This window comes from Protopterus annectens, chromosome 2.part1 (assembly GCF_019279795.1).
Source record: "Protopterus annectens isolate FY-2018-M chromosome 2.part1, PAN1.0, whole genome shotgun sequence".
Lineage (NCBI taxonomy): Eukaryota > Metazoa > Chordata > Ceratodontiformes > Protopteridae > Protopterus > Protopterus annectens.
The window spans coordinates 1,845,745,587-1,845,766,496 of record NC_056729.1 but is presented as its reverse complement, the minus strand read 5'-3'; the positions used below and the strand labels follow the sequence as shown (position 1 = coordinate 1,845,766,496).

Sequence of the window (20,910 nt, the reverse complement as noted above, 5' to 3'; positions counted from 1 at the left end):
ACTGGAAAGGCCACAGAAGTACCTCATAAAGAGGATTACTGGACTCAAACAAATGCCCTACACTGACCGCCTCAAAAAACTCCAGCTTTACTCCATAGCATATCGCCTATGCAGAGGTGATCTCTGCCTAACATGTAAAGCTATGTCAAACCCAGAGCTGTTGGACATGCTACACCTAAAGAAATCCCAATCCCTCCAAGCTACACGCTCTAGGGACCTAAACCTTTGTCACCACAATAAACAGGACATGCTAGAGGGATAGATTCCTATCCCAGTGACTTCCCATACTCTGGAACAGGCTACCCATCTATGTCAAGCAAAGTTATTCATTAGCACTCTTCAAGAAAAATCTTGTTGAGTGGATGGGAAATAGGAAATACACCCCGGGGATCACTGCTGTGTCTCTGCTCGTCAGTGGCACAGGAAAATAACTTTCTTGGGTGGCGTAAGCCAGGGAACCTTGTTGGCTAGGCTTGCGTAGGTCCTTGGGCCGATAGCCTAGTACCTACCTATGAACTACCACTTACCTCTCTACTCTACTCTAAATCCAGAGCAGGCTTTGCCACTGCAGTTCTGCAGGGCCTCATAGCCTCTCCTAATCCTATTTAGCCCCAGCCACCCATCCTCAGCTTTGGGATTCAACTCAAGAGTAATGACTGCAACAGTGAAATACGATGAACATAATACAGTTGTGCACCTACCATAAATGTAGATGTTAGAGTGTATTCACTGTTGCAGTCCAGGTTACCCTCCCACCATCCCCCTTTCTTTTGCTGGGTCTTATCTGTACTTCTCTATTCTATACAACCTATGTAGTGTATTTGCTTGTAGATGAAGGAAATGATTACCTTAGTGCATGCATGTTTATTGGCATAATTTTTAGCCTACCCTTTAGGGGGCACCTGACATCTGGGGCAAGAAAAACTGAAGAAAATGGTGTCGGCTGCATCTTTTATACCCCTGGCGCACTGACGTCAGGGAAGAGGTGACAGCAACAGACGCCGGACCAAGACTTTGGAATTCAGGCAGACTGCGGGTAGCCTGCCAGCAGGATAACCCAAGAGTAATGACTGCAACAGTGAATACACTCGAACATCTACATTTATGGTAGGTACACAACTGTACTTTCTACTGAGTCAGCATAGCAGGAACATTCGTTATGAATGGAGAATACTATATAATTTCATCAGCAGCACCCATTTGTTTCCACTTATATGTATTAGCATTGATATTGTGCAATAACACTGGTCTTGTACGAACTGACCATTCGCTCAGGTTTGCTAGATTGTCTTACTGTAACACATCAGTAGCTTTAGTGGTGTTAATTGTACCGTGCCAGATTTTTCAGTTATGGACATTGAAACTGCTTTATCAGCATAGGCAGTATGATTAGATACTAACTTGATTTCAGGGCTGTATGGTTTAATGTTGCTCCTTGTTTAGCTTTATAACGTGTTTAATGCATCTCCTCTAAACATTCCTGTGTCTATTTTTAGTACCACTATTATGCAAGGATATAGTTGGGCAAGCAGCAGCTCAATTCAGTCATGTTTTTGGACCAGTATAGCATTGTATTAGTGCTTTAAAAACACTGAAACACCTCCTCCATATGTTTTATTCAGAGCTGAGGGGGATCAAAATGTATGAAAGGCACTGTAGACTTTAATAGCCAGAGTGATTACTATGGTTCTGAACTATGTTTCTGCGACTGCATATATGTGTGTGAATTTTCTAGGGTAAGGAGTGCTTCAATTTTTTTATATTTAAACTACTAGCATTGAGAAGCAGCACCTTTAGGTATTTATTTAAACTACTAGCATTGAGAAGCAGCACCTTTAGGTATTTATTTAAACTACTAGCATTGAGAAGCAGCACCTTTAGGTATTTATTTAAACTACTAGCATTGAGAAGCAGCACCTTTAGGTATTTATTTAAACTACTAGCATTGAGAAGCAGCACCTTTAGGTATTTATTTAAACTACTAGCATTGAGAAGCAGCACCTTTAGGTATTTATTTAAACTACTAGCATTGAGAAGCAGCACCTTTAGGTATTTATTTAAACTACTAGCATTGAGAAGCAGCACCTTTAGGTATTTATTTAAACTACTGGCATTGAGAAGCAGCACCTTTAGGTATTTATTTAAACTACTGGCATTGAGAAGCAGCACCTTTAGGTATTTATTTAAACTACTGGCATTGAGAAGCAGCACCTTTAGGTATTTATTTAAACTACTGGCATTGAGAAGCAGCACCTTTAGGTATTTATTTGAACTACTAGCATTGAGAAGCAGCACCTTTAGGTATTTCTGACCGATTTTTATTATGTTGGCGGGCTTAACGGCATATCCTAAAAAAGGCACTATGGTGACAAAGTTTTTGTCAATATTCAGAAGCCAAGTGGTGATAACTGCAAACCATCTCTCGAAAAGCATAGTGGCTTGTCGGTTATGTTTACCCAAGCTGTCAGAGATTGAATCCCCTTGTTGTGACACCACAAACTAAGCCATTTGTTGAAGTAGGTCATTTTTGCTGGTCCTGTCGTATAAACATTGCTGAAGGTAGGATACGACTCAAGGCTAGATTCATACCTACCTGGGACACATGTATTCAGAGAGTCCCATGTCCCTCTTCATATAGTCCAGTGAGGTATCATGGACTATCACCGTCATACTGGTTCTTGTGTTTTAAAGCCACAAGTGCGTGTGTGTGTGTGTGTATGTGAATGCAAGCAAGGGGCAAGAGTGTGTGTGTGTCCATGTGTGAATGCAAGCAAGGGGCAAGTGTGTGCGCGTGAATGTAAGCAAGGGTCAAGTGTGTGTGTGAATGCAAGCAAGGGGCAAGTGTGTGTGTGAATGCAAGCAAGGGGCAAGTGTGTGTGTGAATGCAAGCAAGGGGCAAGTGTGTGTGAGAATGCAAGCAAGGGGCAAGTGTGTGTGAATACAGGCAAGGGGCAAGTATGTGTGTGTGTGAATGAATGCAAGCAAGGGGCAAGTGTGTGTGTGTGTGTGTGAGAATGTTTACTAAGCTGGGCATTAATCCCTATGTCACTCGATGGGTTGCCAACTGGCTTACTGACAGAACCCACGCTGTAAAAGTAGCCCACTCCAAATCCAGCTTCTGACAAGTCAGAGTACCTCAGGGGTCAGTCCTGGGACCGCTCTTGTTTGGCATCTTCTTCTCTGAAGTACAGGCCAACACTAAGATTCTGGCTAACAAAGTTCACAGATGACTGCAAACTGGGAGCCGTTATTGAATCCCCAAATGTTGTGGATACTCTAGAAAAGGGCCTTACAGAAACAGATGCTTGGTGCCAGAGCCATGGGCTCAAGCTCAGTGCCAAGAAATGTATGGTTATCCCCTTTGGGAAAAAACATGTACCCATTCTGGGACATGCTACACTTAAAGAAATCCCAATCCCTCAGAGCTACACGCTCCAGGGATCTAAACCTTGTCATCACAATAAACAAACGCTGGAGGGATAGGTTTCTGACTCAGACTGCCCAGACTCTGGAATAGACTGCCCATACATGTCAAGCAGACTGCCTCTTTGGCCGTTTTCAAATGGAACATTGACGATTGGATGGGAGAAAGAAATTAACCCCGGGGATCATGTCACTCACCCTGCTAGACATGGGTCCAGGGTAGGAAATAGTGTGGAAGTAATAGCCAGGGTATTATTATGGCTAGGCTTGTATAAGCCCTAGGGCAGATAGCCTAGTACCAACCTATGAACCTATAGTTAACAGACTATCAGAAGGAATAAGCCCTTGGGTCATTTTAGCTGTTGCCAAACAAACTGTGTCTGTGTGATAAGGGGCAAGTGTGTGCGCATCTGTGTGATAAGGGGCAGGTGTGTGCACATTTGTGTGATAAAGGGCACTCTGCCAGTATCTGCTGAATTTTACAAAACCACTTTTATCTCTAAAGCTGTCCCAGCACAATCTAGTAGTTAGATGTAACTTTAAATACACTATACTGGTATTTTCTTCATTTACTGAATTGATAAAGTCTGTTTTGTGATTTATGATTTAGTGTTGAATTGTCACTTAATTCCATTAGGTACTGGTGTGCTTTTGCTGGGTAATTTTTCCCTGTGGTTGTGTAACTGTGTAGTTATAAAGACAGGAAGAATTTGATTGCTCCCAGGTGGTGTGGGCATGGTTGCTTACACTCCCCTCAAAACCGTAACACCTTTAGTTTTGCAGACATGTTTGGATGGATTTGGATCAAGGTGATTGCAGTTTACAGGTCTCCTTTTTGCTGGGATTTATGTAAGACCCCTAAAGTGGGAAGGATGAAAGTTTAAAAATAAAACATCTTTCATGAAAGGTCTGAGGTGGAAGATTGTGTATGTGGTTATGCTGATAAGAACTGGAAATTCCTGTGTTAACACTAATGAACAGTAGACAGTTTATTGGACTGTGCTGTAGAAGCTGAATCTGTGGACAGGTTTACTGGGCTGTGTAAAGTAGGGCTCACTAGTGTTGGATTAAAGCACTTTAATAATGTTGTAGGTGGAAAACTGTTCAATGGGTGCATTTCATGTACAATTTGAATGGAGCGGCTTGATGTGTAAGATCTGCATAGGCATGTGTTTTTGTTGTCTGCACAGTCAAAGTACATAATTACTCGTGCATTCCTCGGATGAAGGCCTGGGGTCATTCTTGGTGTTGCCAAACAAACGTGTGGTTATGTGTGTGAAAGGGTGAGTGTCTGAGCGGAGGGTGTGGAGTGTCTGAGCGGAGGGTGTGGTGTGTGAAAGGGTGAGTGTCTGAGCGGAGGGTGTGGTGTGTGTGAAAGGGTGAGTGTCTGAGCGAAGGGTGTGGTGTGTGAAAGGGTGAGTGTCTGAGCGGAGGGTGTGGTGTGTGAAAGGGTGAGTGTCTGAGCGGAGGGTGTGGTGTGTGAAAGGGTGAGTGTCTGAGCAGAGGGTGTGGTGTGTGAAAGGGTGAGTGTCTGAGCGGAGGGTGTGGTGTGGTGGGCGAGCAAATGAGTGAGTGTGGGCGAGTCTCATTTTTGGATGCAATTTCTAAATTTTGTAAACTTTGTTTTTGTATTGTCATATTGCTTTACACTGATGGCATCGGCTGGTTCTTTTATACCCCTTTCACACTGACGTCAGGGAAGAAGCGACGACAACCGACGCCGGACCTAGACTTTGGAATTCGGCCGACCGAGGACCCACCTGATGGCAGAAGAGCCCATCTGTTATGACTGCAGCTGTATGCACAATGAACATCTAAGAGCATAAATTTGCAATAACCATGCGTATACATTAATTGCATGTTTTTACATAAGAAGCAGATGTCTGTCACAATTAATCGACAACACTACATCAGATTACAAGTATGTAATACCGTAATTTTTTTAATTATGTCTTAAAAAAGCATGTTGGTGCCGTCATGCAAGTCTGTGAAATATTTCATGTTTATAGCATGTCATTTGTTAGCTATTTAATCAAACAGGAAGGAAAAATAAGTGGGAGTTTGATGCTTTGCAAAACGGTGATTATTCCCAGTGCTATGTAGCTTGGTTCTAAATTTGACAGGAGGAGTGCAACAAAAAAAGTGTCCCACTGTAAGGAGGGAAAGGCTGACAAGAAAACAGTACATTACTCTGGTCACCTGCTGTGAGCTGTCAATCACATGCCGCTAATGGGTCAAATTACCCTTAGCTCTTTGACAGCTAGGGAAGGTAGGTGTGAAGTGGGATCGGAGATGCCTTGAAGAACTAGATTTCAGCCTTCACAAAAGAAAGCAAGTTAGCATTTCTAAGAAGCAAGAGCAATAAAATGCACTTTTCAGTTCTGTAGCATTTGCACTGCTTGTGTTTTAAGTAGTTATTGAAAAAGGATAACATTTTAACCAAATGTAGGGGACTTTAAGACAGCAGTGAATGCCTGTTAAATCAATGAAGTAACAGCAGCTTAAGGGAAAACGTGGCAGATCTGATGCAATTTTTTGGAGACGAACAATGCATTCTGGGATACTTAGAGGCAGAGTAAACAGACTGAATTATTTCAAAATGCCAGCCCCCATGTGGTCAGAGTCAGAAATTGCATATAAAAATATCTAAAAAGCTCTAAATAGTCCCAGAGTGCTGTTAAAATGTAGGAAACACCAAACCATGACGAAATCAATATGTTTTTTGAGTATGAGGGTGCAGTTGTCCTTTAATTTCTGGAACTATCAAAAGCTTTAGAAAGCTCCAAATAAAATGAGACAGTAATGACATTTCAATTTAGATTTATGTATATACAAGAAGGATATAAGAACTGAGTGTGGGGAATGCACAAGTCAGAAGCAATGCTGAGTTACAGGCTGAGTAAATTATTTTTGGTAAGATTCCCAAGTAGTTCTTTATGCATTTTTCAAGAATCTTAGAGATGGAGGGGCAGAATTGCTATTGGTGAGACATTAGTTATACTGCTGTCCTCTCTGCCGTTATGAACTGCAGGAATGCAAGATTGTTTCCATAGTGCTGAATCATATTTTTCCTTTATAGATCCGATTATTAGTACAGCAACTTAAAAGGTAATTTCTTTGCAGCAAATGCCAAGTATTCAGAAAGGATATTGTTGGAGGCGAGAGACGTTCGATAGCATTTCCGTAGCAGGTTTCTAATGGAGTATTTTGAAACTGGATGAAAAGTGAAGTTTGTATAATGTGCTTGAAAGTTTGTATGCTGGGCAGAGTTGCTAAGTTATGTGTTGCTCCTACACGTGTAAATTGTAGGATCGTACTAGTAAGGTAGCCGCCTGGATAAAATGTTGGTTCATTTTGCACCCCTCACATCTTCTGTAGAGTGAATGCACTACTCACTGTCCAGGGGTACCCACCTTCTGTAAATAGAAATGTGTTCCTTGTCCATGACACCCACAAGTCATACAATGAATGTGCTGCTCACTGTTCATGGGCTCCTTCTATGTATTCAAAGTTCTATTTCATGTCTTGAGGTTCTCCCACCCTCCTCTTTAATCAGATGTGGGGTGTTTATTTTCCAGGGCATCTCATTGCCACCTCCCAACAGATGTTATTGCACTGTCTGCACAAGACTGAATTTGTCTGGCATATATTGTCCAAACAAGGCATAGCAGGACAAAATGTGGATGGCCTGATTTAGTTTAATAATATTTAGCATTCAGCTGGGTCATCACTTGGGTGATTAGTGTTGTCACTTCCTAGTGCAAAGATAGGACCAACCTCTTTAACATTCATACACCGTCTTCTATGTGAAAATTCTATGCATAGATCTCAAACTCTTACCTCTAGAATCTGAGAAAATCTGAATCAAGAGCACTCGGGCATTTTGCAACATTAGAACTATTATTTTGAGGACGTCAGAATAAGATAATGTGAAATAATGTAAATTTTCTGAAGTAAAAGTCTATAACTCTAATTATCATTATTTTTTTAATGTAACCCACCTCTCATTACTTTTTAATGTAATCCACCAACTTTTCCCCCTTAAAATCATCAGTTTCAGGTGGGAAAGACGAACATTTTAAGGCGAGATCAGAGACATTGGAGGGGTATACTTGCTGTTATTTTGAGATATAAAATCAATATTATAGCAAAGCCATTAATGAAATGCAATGTCAAATTTTATAACCAGTCATTTCTAGATGCTGAATTTATATGTTCATAGGTGAGTACTAGGATAGCTGCCACTGTGGGCAATTTTAAGTCTGGCCATCTCATCTCGTTAATAGGATGGCCTTACTGACCCCATGGTTGGCAATTATATATTAACTGGATCACATTATTGATAATTTGAGGGGACCCATACATGGGATAAAGCATTTAGGAGGTGACTGTGTTCCTTAGTACCATAGGGGACAGTCATGGGGTAAATTTTCTGTTTCTGATCCATAGATCCAAGTTGCGTTTGAATATAGACAGGAATGAACTTTGGAAGGGGGGGCAGTATCCTCTGTGAGATATACCGGTCTCACCAAACCATTCTGTTGATGTTACAGAAAAGGTTTAGAGCTGTACACGGAGTATTTCTGATGTCATCTGACTCTCTGATGTGCAGTAAATCCATCAGTAATAGGTTGGAGGATGACTTGTATGCCAGACACAAGTCACCTTTTAACAGTGTGTAGGAAACAGAGTATAGTAACAGGGCTTTGAGTTAGTGCACGTAGGACAGATTGTTTACGTCTTGTACCATTTTAGTAAAATGCATGTAGGACAGATTGCTTACAGCTTGTATCCTTTTAGTAATATGCATGTAGGACAGATTGTTTACGTCTTGTACCATTTTAGTAATATGCATGTAGGACAGATTGTTTACGTCTTGTACCCTTTTAGTAATATGCATGTAGGACAGATTGTTTACGTCTTGTACCCTTTTAGTAATATGCATGTAGGACAGATTGTTTACATCTTGTATCCTTTTAGTAATATGCATGTAGGACAGATTGTTTACATCTTGTATCCTTTTAGTAATATGCATGTAGGACAGATTGTTTACATCTTGTATCCTTTTAGTAACATCGCTGTGGGTGTTGCATTTGTTGGTTGTGTCTGGACAGATCAATGACTGGCCTAATAAGGGCCGAGTAAAGTGAGTGACTGACATCCATATATACAGACACAATCCCTTTGTTTATAAGCTGTACAGTATAGAACAACTTTCTTAAAACAATGGACACACTATTATTAATTATAATTATTAATTATAGTGCTTTTATAAAGAAAAAGGAAGACTATGTATTTGGTGGTTTCCTTACACTTTTGTGTGTTCATCTTTCCCTTATGGTTAAGCTGGTGCAATTATAATGAAATCAAATAGTGAAATACTTTCATGCTTGGATGGTTAAACTGCAAAATTGTATGAGCAAAGAACATCGTCTCTTGACCTTCAGCGATTCCAAAGTTAAATGCCGCACCACGGTGGTACGGCGGTAGTGTTGTTACCTCACAGCAAGAGGTTTTCCCGTTCGATTCTCGGTTGGGCTTGGGAGTGCCTTCTGTGTGGAGTCTGCATGTCCTCCCCGCGGTTGGGTAGCGTTCAAAAGACATGCGTGCGTAAATGGGCGTGCCTTCGTTGAAGGTTGAGCATCGAGCTGACACCTCGGCGTTTCGTAAAAATCTACTGCCAATCATTAGCGGACTGGAGTTCCGCTGTGGCGACCCCTTACCGGGAAAAGCCAAAAGACAAACAACAACAACATTGAAGGCTACTTTTTAAGGTCTATTTATTCAAGTCAGAATGATAACCTGTTTATTTATTTAACAAACAAATAGAAATAACTGCTCTTATAACCAGGGTTGGGAGTAATCCACATATTTATTGAAAGTGGAAAAAAATGACACAAGGAAGAAAAAACATCAACAGCAAAACATCAAAAGGAAACAGTATTTAACACTTGTATTTTAAGAAATGTAGAATCAGAACATATTATAGAACACAGAAAAGCCATGTTACACACAAAAAGCAAAAGAAACAAAATTATGAATTCACCCTCCCCAGGCTTTCCGCCATAGCCATAGTTGCAACTGTCTAGTGACAGTGATTTGCCAATTTTCCCTTCAATGCATCCAGCTCCCTATAAAATGTGGAGGGCTGAAACCAACAAGTCTGTGTGATGCAAAGTATCATCCCAAAACCGACCACAGCTGCCATATAAGCACTTTTTGCAGTGATCGCAAGCAATGAAGACACACTGTATTAATTTATTTTTATTTTAAATCTGTTTACTTGGGAAGTCCGACCAAGCCAAAAAAAGACCCATTTTCAGCAGAGGCCCAGAAAGAAAAAGCTCCATCAACACAGTAATAACAACAGCAGTACACATTATATGAACATGTAGTACTAAGGAAAATGCATTGAGCAAGTGCATATTATAACCACGACTGTACAAAAATATGACATGAACAGCATGAGATGGCACACATGTTAGAAACAATAGAAACAGCAGTACACATTATATGAACATGTAGTACTAAGGAAAATGCATTGAGCAAGTGCATATTATAACCATGACTGTACAAAAATATGACATGAACAGCATGAGATGGCATACATGTTAGAAACAATAGAAGCCATGCACTTATGTATTACAGGTGCTGGACTAGCATAATGAATATGAATAAAGCCCCGAGCATGAAACAATTATATGCTGCTGTGCAGTCTAGTGCCAGACGAGGGAAGAGCCGTTAGGTTAAGGTACTGGAAACGAGAGGTGAAAAGTAAATAGGGGGACAGGTTACAATGAGCTATGTTATCCTGGGTATATCTGCTGAATAAAGTCCCAGAACCCTTGTAGACGCTTGCATGAAATAAAGACATGTTCTGCAGTTTCCAGACCTGAGCAGTCTGTGCGAAAACAAGATCTTTGTTCGTGCAAGCAGTATATTAGGGAGGATCTGTCCAAGGCACACCTCCATAATAAGTCTTTCCATTGTAGGTATAGCTTGTAACACTGTCTCCTATTCTTAAGTCCATGAAGGCATAGCTGAGAATAATTGGAATAAGCATTTATGGAATCAGATTTCCCAACAACTGAAAATACCACCGTTGTCTACATTGAGACAGTGAGGAACAATGAATCTTATGAATGTCCCCAAGTTCCTCAGTTCAATTCCCTCCTGAACACTTGTCTAGAAAGCATGTAGGCCAAAATCTGCCTGTTGAGGCTGGAATAAGTCTTCCCAACAAAGTTAAATTATTGGAATTTAAATGTTTAAGGGGGAAATAAAAAAAAAGTGTGAAGAAACAAAGAAGGTGGTATAACAAGGAAAACCCACCCTTTTCTAAGTGGGAGCAGATAATACCGCGTTTAATTGGTATCCCAAAAAAGGTGAAGACAACTTGTAAAAGTTAGAAGTCCAGGACAACGGAAAGAAGTATACTGTACAAACATAAGCTAAAGTAGTCAAGAAGGTGCCATTTAGTAAATAAACCTTTTTCATAAAGCATAAGGGGAATGTGCACCAGTAATTGAGGCAGTGACAGGTTTTTAAAAGGAGCAAATCACACGTATTAGTAATACATGTGGGTGTTCCATATGGAACTCCCAATATTGTAAGTCCTTATGTGGAAATAGAAATGCCATGAAGAGTTGTGTCAGGAAAAGTGAGAGCAGCAAAGCCAGTGCTCCTGGCATAGTTAAGTGAAAGACCAACAATAATAAAAATAGCTAAGATCACATGAAGTCTGGTGAAATATGTGGGAGAGTAAGCCACAACGACATCATCGGCATAGGCCATGAAGTTAGGGACAAGTACATCATCAGAGAGAAAACAGCAACTGTGCATGGGTCTTAAAAAAGATGGCCACTACTACCAAAGTCAGAAGGAAACTACTGAATGGGCAACCTTGTCTGATGCCATTGAGCACTGAAGGTTTAAAACCAAGTCAACCATTTACAATGATAACTGTTGAAGAGTAAGTGGTAATGGTGCACTGGAGGAATTTGGGACCAAAAGCCTTTAAAATATGAAGTGCTCTATGACTAATATTGTCAAATGCCTCATTTCAAAGCTACCTGTAAAAACTCAGGATGTGAAAAAGCATGGAACAAACATCCATTAAATAAATCAACAATAGTTAACAGTTGAGCATCATATAAAGAGTGAAAAAGGTCACAGGAAAAGCCATTTACACCTGGAACATTGTGTTTTTCATGCATTAGGTTAATGACTTTCTGAACGCAATGTAATTGGTGCATCCAGAGTGGCTTTGAATGATGGAGGAATAGGGCTTTACAGAGGAGTCATAGTCTTTGCCAGAATAAAGGAAAGAAAAATATGTATGTACAACTTTTAAAATGCCTTCCTTGTCAGCAACCACATCATTGTTACTGTTAGTTAAAGCCATTATAAAAGATTCCTTCCTTAAAGTGAGCTTCCCAAAGTATGGTAGGAATTGTTCTGCCCTCCCTTTCAGGGAATAGGCTAGATTTTTTAAAGTGGTTTGTAGCCTTGCAATGTTACACTTATAAAGGTGAACCACTGCTAACGGGTATGAAATTTTGTCTGAAGTTGAACCACCATTGTGAAAGTGAAGGATAAAAGGAGAGGAAGGGACAGGTGATAACCCCATACTTCTTGGAAGATTGACTTCCAAGTTGGTGTTTGAAGTCAGGGTGTGAAATATCGTGTTGTGCCTTTGCCATGACCAACAAAATAAGAAGCACCAAAGTAAAAGGAAAGGGCTTTGTGATCTGTGAAAGGCAGGAAGGTACATTTTTAAAAAGCACAAAAGTATTAGTGGTAAAACAACAATAATCCACTCTGATTTGTGCTGGGGTGCAGTGAGAAGTATTCTCATCCTTCCCAGCAATGAATAAATTTACAGTATGTATGCGATCTAAACAAGCTACCACATTGTGGCTTCTCAGTATGTCTATTGAGATGGCAACTGAAATCGCCACAAAATATGAGGGGGTAGTAAATGAGGAAAAATGGGTCTAGTCAGACCAAGATAAAAGCATAAATCACAATAATTTGCATCATATACCATTAGCAGTAACATCTACTATCAAGGCTTTACCAGGGGAAGAAATGAATAGTGTCCCTTACAATGATAAAAGGCTTGCAATACATAAACAATATACCAGAATGTTTGTCCAGGCTCAAAGACCATATTAGTCCATCATTCCATAAAGCACTGTATTGTAGTTGTACATATAGTGTAAGCTGTGCAATGTCTAAGAGGCAAATAACGTGTTGTCGTAGGGTAGAGACCCAATTAAAGATTTGTAATGGTGTGGTAAGGACAGGAAGCCACTGACACTGCAAAACATCAATGAAAATTCAATTGTTTGGGTCAGTGGTGTCATTGGCAGGCAGAGCTAGACATTTACCCTGCTTGATACATCCCTGTTTGCTCTGTGGAGCAGCCAGTCAGAGTAGCACATATTCCAAATCCATTAAGCTGTGGGCATCTGTCGTGGTTGTTATGGCATCCTGTTGCCTGTGAGTCAGGGTAGTAGAAGCAATAGACTCAGTGGAGATGATATTTGGATCGGAGTCTGTTGGTAAAGGAATGTCGATTACTGCTATGTCAACAGGACCATGCACATAGAAGACTGAAGGTGGTCTGGCTGTTATCACACTGTCTTTGAAGTTGAATCGGTATTACTAATGTTGCTTGCATCGATTGGTCGAATAGTCTCCGAGATGGTGGCAGTTGAAAATATTGTTGAGGAAGCGTGGGAGCCAGAATGGACACTTTCGCAGTAGAATTATAAGACCAGATATGAGGTCCATTACAATACTGGCATCTATTTGCACAGAGGTGGAATTGCAACAAGTACATCAGCAATAGGGACACTCAGTAACTAACCGCGAGAAGGAACCGCATAAACAATATCGATGCTTCCCTCTATAACCTGCTATGAAACACACACGTGGGAGATGTTGGAAACCATCCTGCCGAAGGTTCAATGTTGGATACCATCCTGCCGAAGGTTCAATTCCACCCACAGGTTCCAAGCAGCATCCCACATCACCTCTAAACAGATTTTCAAATGTTGTACACCTCCGAGCAATTTGCCAAAACATATTCACAGATGTGCTGATCTTGGACGTCAACAGATGTGAATTATAAGTAGATCTTTTTATGAATATTAATATCCAGAATGGATAGTATAGTCTTTCCAAGGGGATTCTTCTTTTTTTGCCATGAAAGAAGCGTGGAATGCCAGAGCACCTTCTCTGTTTTCAAAGAAGATGTCCGCATAATCTTCCCGATCCATGTGTATAATTGCACAAATGGAACTTACAGGAATCTCTAAGGGTTTCAATAAAGTGTGCCATATTAATTTCCTTGATAACGGATGGTGGAGATTTGATATTATACGGAAAACCGGCTTTATAACTATTGGACCTCTTGAAGGAGGACAGGCCTGAAAATCAGGAGGCGTTGCAGTAAATTCCCAAGAAAGGGTGGCGTCCTCTCCCATTTTTGAGTGATTTCAGAGAAAACAGCTGAAAATTACTGGAAGGAAATCGTCGTGGTTAGCGTCAGAGAAATATTTAACTAACATAAGATGACTGAATCACGCACCGCTCCGGAAGTGGAAAAGCAGCTCGAGTCGTGACCTCAAGCTATAAGAAGAGAAAACGGAAGTAGTAAGCTCGGCTAGAGGCTTGTTTGAAAACGAAACAGAGCTCTAGGCCTTTACTGATTACCATATCCACAATGCCATGCGCTATTTCATATAGTAATATATTTACATTTGTCTCTCTTCATATTAAAAATGTCAAAATTAGGAACTGAACATATATTTCTTCTGTTGCTTAACTTTATATCTAAAGAACGTAACTTATTTTATCATCTTATTATAGGTAACTAAGACATACCTTTTCAAAGCCCTCAGCACAAAAGTAAGTTAGCTATTTTGTCACGTTTGTTGTATGAAGTTTACAGGGTGCAGTTTATCTTTTGTATGTTTTAGTTATGAATTTATGGTTTAGAGCATTAGTGTAACCGACCCCTGCGTACTTTTTCAGAAATTCTGAAAGTTTTTTTGTTTGAATATTGTACCGTAGATCGTACGCAGGGTTTCAAAAGTTAAGTTTTTGATCGTTTTGCAATTCCAAGTACTTAAAACTCCGGTGCTTTCATTCATCTTGAAGCCAGTGGCATTCTGGCAGAACACTGCAGTGGCTTGGTCATAACGCCTTTTGTTTTTCCTTTCTGTTTGCTCCGGCGCTGCCTCAGGACCACACACAAACCACTCTCCTCTCCCTGCTAATTTCATATGCATCAGATAGTTTTGACATGGCAGTCAAAAGAAAGACAAATGTGGGATTTGTGGGAACTATTTTGCTCAGTGTGGTTACTATGTGCATCTATTTTGTTAAAGGATCTTAATACGGCCTGCAGTAGCAAGAAGCTGGTACCTCCTGCAAGCAATTTTTATTCTTTTAATGAGGGTCTCAGTTGTTAGTATTCTTGGTACTTATATAATAACGCAGCCAGGAGCAAAATGTTTCAAACGGATAATGCGATAGTTTGTCAGAGACGTACAAGCGACGTTTCTTTTACGTGCTGCTCCATTAACTTTTAAACGTGAATAATAGTTAAGATATGAGACCTTCATCCCTTTTATTTTGTGGTTTTGTTCAATATTATGATTTATGCATCACAGTCACATGTTACAGATACATACTGAGAACATAAGTTGGTTGCTTTCTGAACTGAACTAGCGTCCTGTGCATTAGCCGTTGGGTTCATATAAATAAACCCTTTTTTCAAGCATCTAAAAAAAGTTTTAATGCAGCAAAACTTGGCAAAATCAGGGAGAGCCGAGAGGTGTGCAGGTGAAAATCTAAACAGCATAGACTGTAATAGAAACGACGTTCATGTGGAAACGTAATTTAAGGGTTGATTATGTTTTTACAGAGGGTGGGTAGATGGTGAATTGATCATTTATTTATTTTCCATTTGCTGACCGGGCTAGTTTGGCTGGATACATGCCCATTTTCAGCAGAGGCCCCAGGAGAAAAGCTCCACTATATACTAGTAAATAATGATAAAAATAAACAAAAATAGCACAATAAGATAGAAATTATAAGCATGTAAAGAACTATTCCCAAGTAGCATAGTAACAGTGCAAAAGTAATTTAGCAAAACTAAACATAGAGTGAGGATTTCTACTTTAAAATCTTTGCAAGAGTAATTAAGGAAGAAATAAAGCAGTAACTCACACAAGACTCTATTCAACTATTTACAGTATTAACAATTTTGATAAACATTTTGTCAGGGCACTAGTTTTAAGAAACAGATTTCATCAGCTGGGTGATTTAGATACAAGGTGAGATGATAGGTTGCAGTAATATAAAGAGAAGTAGAATTTATAGGAAAAGTAATATCCAAGTGGATGGTAGATAAACGAGGGGTAATGGTAGTGATAGGGACATGTGGAAGAGTAAAGAAAGAGCTGAAAAGAGATATCAGTCAGGATTCGAGCAAGGACATAGCCAGTGAGTTTTAAAATAGTTTCTTAGTTGTTTTTTGAAGTTGTGATGAGCCTAGAGTGGTCAGTTCTATGGGAAGTTTATCATCCCGGACAGTTTTATTTGGGTTATAATGATTAAGGGACTGCTGCGTGAAATGTTATGTATAGAAATGAGTGCATACTATTATTCCTAAAGCTTAAACAACTTTATTATTTCACTCAGTTAAAATAATTTATTTGCACTTTTGAGATACTGCCATGCTGCCAACCATGCCTGGTGCTTCTTAATCAAGGAATGATGCGGTTGCTGACGCTGTCATGAGCTGCACATCCCTCCTCGTTAACAGGAACGTTTCTTACTCTTCTGTTTGTCGGCTTTTCCCGGTTAGCGGTCGCCACAGCGGATCACTGGTTCGCAGAATGATTGGCAGTGCAGTTTTACGGTGTCAATGTGCCAGCCCGGCCTTCACGGAAGGCACATATCCGCATATAGCCGCAGGGAGGACATGCAGACCCCGCACCGAAGGTTAAAATGTTCACTCTCCTCGCAGTTCTACATTAAAACAATCTCTCACATTTTACTGTTTTTTAACGTTATCTGCGTTAAATATTTATAGGTCTAATAAAATAATAAACGTTAACCATCCTCTGAGCTCCCAAGCTGACCTTATCAGTAAGCTGTTAATGTTCCACATTTGCCCTTTGGGTAGGACCCACATCTTGGGAATGGACGGCTGATGTTGGGAAACATTTCGCTCCTGGCTGATGTACACTTATCCTCTGATAATATGTTTTGTAAAGGTTCTGTAATGTGATCTTGATGTTCTTAGTTATTAAAGTAACAATTGCATTATAGGCACCATTGCCGACTTATCATGTTCCACCCGGTGCCTTAATGTTTATTTTTGCTGATTTTTATTTTTATTAAGGTTCAATAATGCGATCTTTACTTTAATAACCAAGCAGCGATCGCATTACAGAAGCTTAATCCAAAATAAGTACAGAAAAAATAAGCATTACGGCAACAGACAGCTGCTGGAACATGGTAAAAAAAGGCAAAATAATTTGTAATGCCGGCATCATAGTACAAGTGAGATCGATTGAGCAGTTATTTTACACTCTCTAAGCACCAATGTAGCTGTCCAGCCAGTGTAAAAATAAAATAAGAATTAATAAAAGATAGATAAGTATGTGTGTTTGTTTTTTTCATAGGTTGGTACTAGGCTATTGGTCCAAGGGCCTATACAAGCCTAGCCAGAACAATTACCTGGCTATTTCTTCCCACACTATTTACTTCCCTGGACCCCTGTCTAGCAGGGTGACTGACGTGATCCCCGGGGTGAATTTCCTTTCTCCCATCCAATCGTCAAGTTCCTTTTGTAGAGGGCCAAAGAGGCACTCTGCTTGTCATGTATGGACAATCTGTTCCAGAGTCTGGGGAGTCTCTGGGTCAGGAACCTATCCCTCCAGCATGTTTTATTCATTGTGTTGACAAGGTTTAGATCCCTGGAGCGTGTGGCTCTGAGGGATTGGGATTTCTTTAAGTGTAGCATGTCCAACAGCTCTGGGTTTGACATGGCCTTGTATGTTAAGCAGAGATCGCCTCTGAGTAGACGATATGCAACAAGAGTATAGCTGGAGTTTTTTAAGGCGATCAGCATAGGGCATCTGCTTTAGGCCTGTGATTCTTTTAGTGAGGTATTTCTGTGGCCTTTCCAGTTGTTGCAGATGTCTTGAGAGGTACATACCAAATGTGGTGCTGTATTCTATAATGGTTCTAATGAGGGATGAGTACAGTGAGACAATGACCTCCTTTTTTCTGGATGAAAAGCCCTTAGTGATGAGGTGTGCCACATAGAAGGATTTCCTGACTGTTGTGGTGATGTGGTTATTGAAGGTGAGACCACTGTCCACCTGTGTCCCTAAGTCTTTTATCACACTTTCGGTGTTTAGAGTACTGCCACCTATGTGGTAATTCACGGGTACATGTTTTTTCCCAAACGGATAATTATACATTTCTTGGCATTGAGTTTGAGCCCATGGCTCTGACACCAAGCATGGTAAGGCCCTTTTGTAGAGTATCCACATAATTTGGGGATTCAATAATGGCTCCCAGTTTGCAATAATCTACAAACTTTGTTAGCCAGAGTCCCTTAGTGTTGGCCTGTACTTCAGAGAAGCAGATGCCAAACAAGAACGGTCCCAGGACTGAACCCTGAGGTACTCCACTTGTCACTTGTCTGGAGCTGGATTTGGAGTCAGCTACTTTTACAGTGTGGGTTCTGTCAGTAAGCCAGTTGGCAACCCATCGAGTGACGTAGGGTTCCGTGTGTGTGTGTGTGTGTGTGTGTGTGTGTGTGTGTGTGTGTGTGTGTTACAGTAGGGGTATGTATTTGAGACAGCGTGTGTGTGTGTGTGTGTGTGTGCATATGCATGCTTACAAAGAGTGAGCGCTATCAGTGGCAGATCATAGAGGTTTGCATACCTCTCAACTTCTAAGTTCAAGCTATCTGAGAAATAGACGGGGCTACACCTGTCCACCTCTGGAAGCAAGAAATCTGGACAAAGCCTATAATAATGGGATCCCAAACCTGGAAAATTTTTATTTATTTTAGTTTTATTTTTTGAAGTCAGTAAAATGTTTCATGTTTCTCATTTGAAACGGGTGTACTTTGCAAAATTTTTTTTTTTGTATAACCTGTTAGGTGAGCATCTGCAAAAATATTTGCATTTATCAGCCAACATAAGTATTCAAGATCACATTAAACATGCTAACATTCAAAATGCAAACATTTGCAAAGTTATTCGCATATGTAGAGAGATCAGTGTTTGAGATTTACTGGTTTGTGACCCTGGCGTAAAATCATTGAAATAACATATTAAACGTTCTGGATACTGTTACAGTAAAATTATTATACTAGTTGATACAAGTTATTGAACTTGTATTTTGAATGAGTTGAAGCCCATTCATCTGATCTTGTATAAGAACAATTTATATTCCCATGTGACATACTACATTACAGATGATTACCATGTAGAGAGAGATGTTGCATATTTCTATAGCAGCATGTTGTTAAAGAGAGTGGAAGTTTGTTATGCATGTTGCCAACTTCCACACAAAGGTTTTACGTATAGGTATGTTTGTCTATCTTCTTTATAATCACCGCTGAGGTTGGCATATTGCCGGTGATCATCATCTAGAACTGCCAATAGTTCATAATGTAGTCAGTAACTTCATTCTGGTGTACTGGATGTGAGTATCTGTGTCTGTGTGGTCACCTGCCCATCTATACTTATGGGAGAGTCATGTTCAGGCCTTGTGGTAAGGCTAGATCATGCTGCCATCAAGTGTTGTGTTCTGGAACGTTCATGGCTGTTAGGTACCTTGCTAACTCATTATTCAGCAAACCTTATGCAGACCTTCAGGCTCTGAAGTTAAGCATCTGTTTTTTTTTTTTGTTTCAGTATTAGCCAAGGATGCAGCTTATCCTGAAAGGGCTATCCAGATCTACTTTACTGCCCAGAAACCCAATACCAAAAAAAAAAAAAAAAAAAAAAAGACAGAAGTAAATAGATGCATTTTTCAGTTTGGGCCCATTTTTTGGCTCCAGTTCCTGTGATATCCTTTACCATCTGGCACATAGATGTGATACACATAGAAGCTGCTCTTTCACTACGCTCTGAATGTCAGTGGTTTCTAATTTTCCCCAGTGGTTTCAAAGTTCTTCAGTTTCACTTAGACATGTATAGACTTGCTATGGAGTGCCTTTCTTGTCCGACCCCTGTTGAGTACTTTACTCCTATGGAACTCATATAATTGTAGAGAACCCCCTGCTTCTTACCAATGAAGCAACATCTAGGGATGTGCTAAAATTCTATTCCTGAAAAACTCTTATTAGTGTCAAGCACCTCAGCAAGGATAATTTCTAGAATATAGGCTTTGTGCAGAAACTCGCTTTAGCTTGTTCTCCACAAAGACAGTGTTCCTGCAAATCCAGCCTGCATGCCTAAGATAGCTACAGAAGGTAGGTAATCTTGTTTAGTCTGTAATCTTTCCATATTGTTTTTTTTTCCAAATTATCCCAGTAAAGAAGAATGTTTATTGTGCTGTATGGCTGTTCACAGACGTCTTCAACTTTGTCTAAGCAAAACAGAATATTTTAGAAAAGACTCACAGTTGTTCATGTCTTATATTACTAGTAAAATGAGCAAGCACATTTCCAAAAATCACCATATCCGCATGTATCAAATATTGCTATGAAGTCCATGACAAGTAGTTGGTCATATAATCCACAGTACATTCAGTGTTGTGGTTGTATCACAGGGCTTTTTCAAAAAACGCTTCAGTAGATATGCATGCTGCTGTGACCTAAGCGTCTCAATATTTTCAGAAGGCATTCCAGGTCTTCTTCTGGGGCCACAATTATTCTAGGGATCTTTTTGTGATGCCACACAAACAGGTCAATAATCGGGAGAATAAACCAGACCAGGTCAGATTTGAAAGTTCTGTACTTTCCATAATTATTACTCCGTGTGGTTATAGTACTACTGCCTCACATCACATAATTATTACTCCGTGTGGTTATAGTACTACTGCCTCACATCACATAATTATTATTACTCCGTGTGGTTATAGTACTGCTGCCTCACATCACATAATTATTATTACTCCGTGTGGTTATAGTACTGCTGCCTCACATCACATAATTATTATTACTCCGTGTGGTTATAGTACTGCTGCCTCACATCACATAATTATTATTACTCCGTGTGGTTATAGTACTGCTGCCTCACATCACATAATTATTACTACTCCGTGTGGTTATAGTACTGCTGCCTCACATCACATAATTATTACTCCGTGTGGTTATAGTACTACTGCCTCACATCACATAATTATTATTACTCCGTGTGGTTATAGTACTGCTGCCTCACATCACATAATTATTATTACTCCGTGTGGTTATAGTACTGCTGCCTCACATCACATAAT

General features: G+C 40.0%; 1 long non-coding RNA gene across 1 annotated transcript in view; it reads left to right on the top strand.

Moving 5' to 3' along the window:
• Positions 1–14,169: 14,169 nt before the first annotated feature.
• Positions 14,170–20,910, top strand: part of LOC122794663 — a 167,346-nt gene continuing 160,605 nt past the window's right edge. The window contains exon 1 of the long non-coding RNA XR_006363668.1: positions 14,170–14,340. This is a non-coding gene — a long non-coding RNA (uncharacterized LOC122794663). The remainder of the gene's footprint in view (positions 14,341–20,910) is intronic.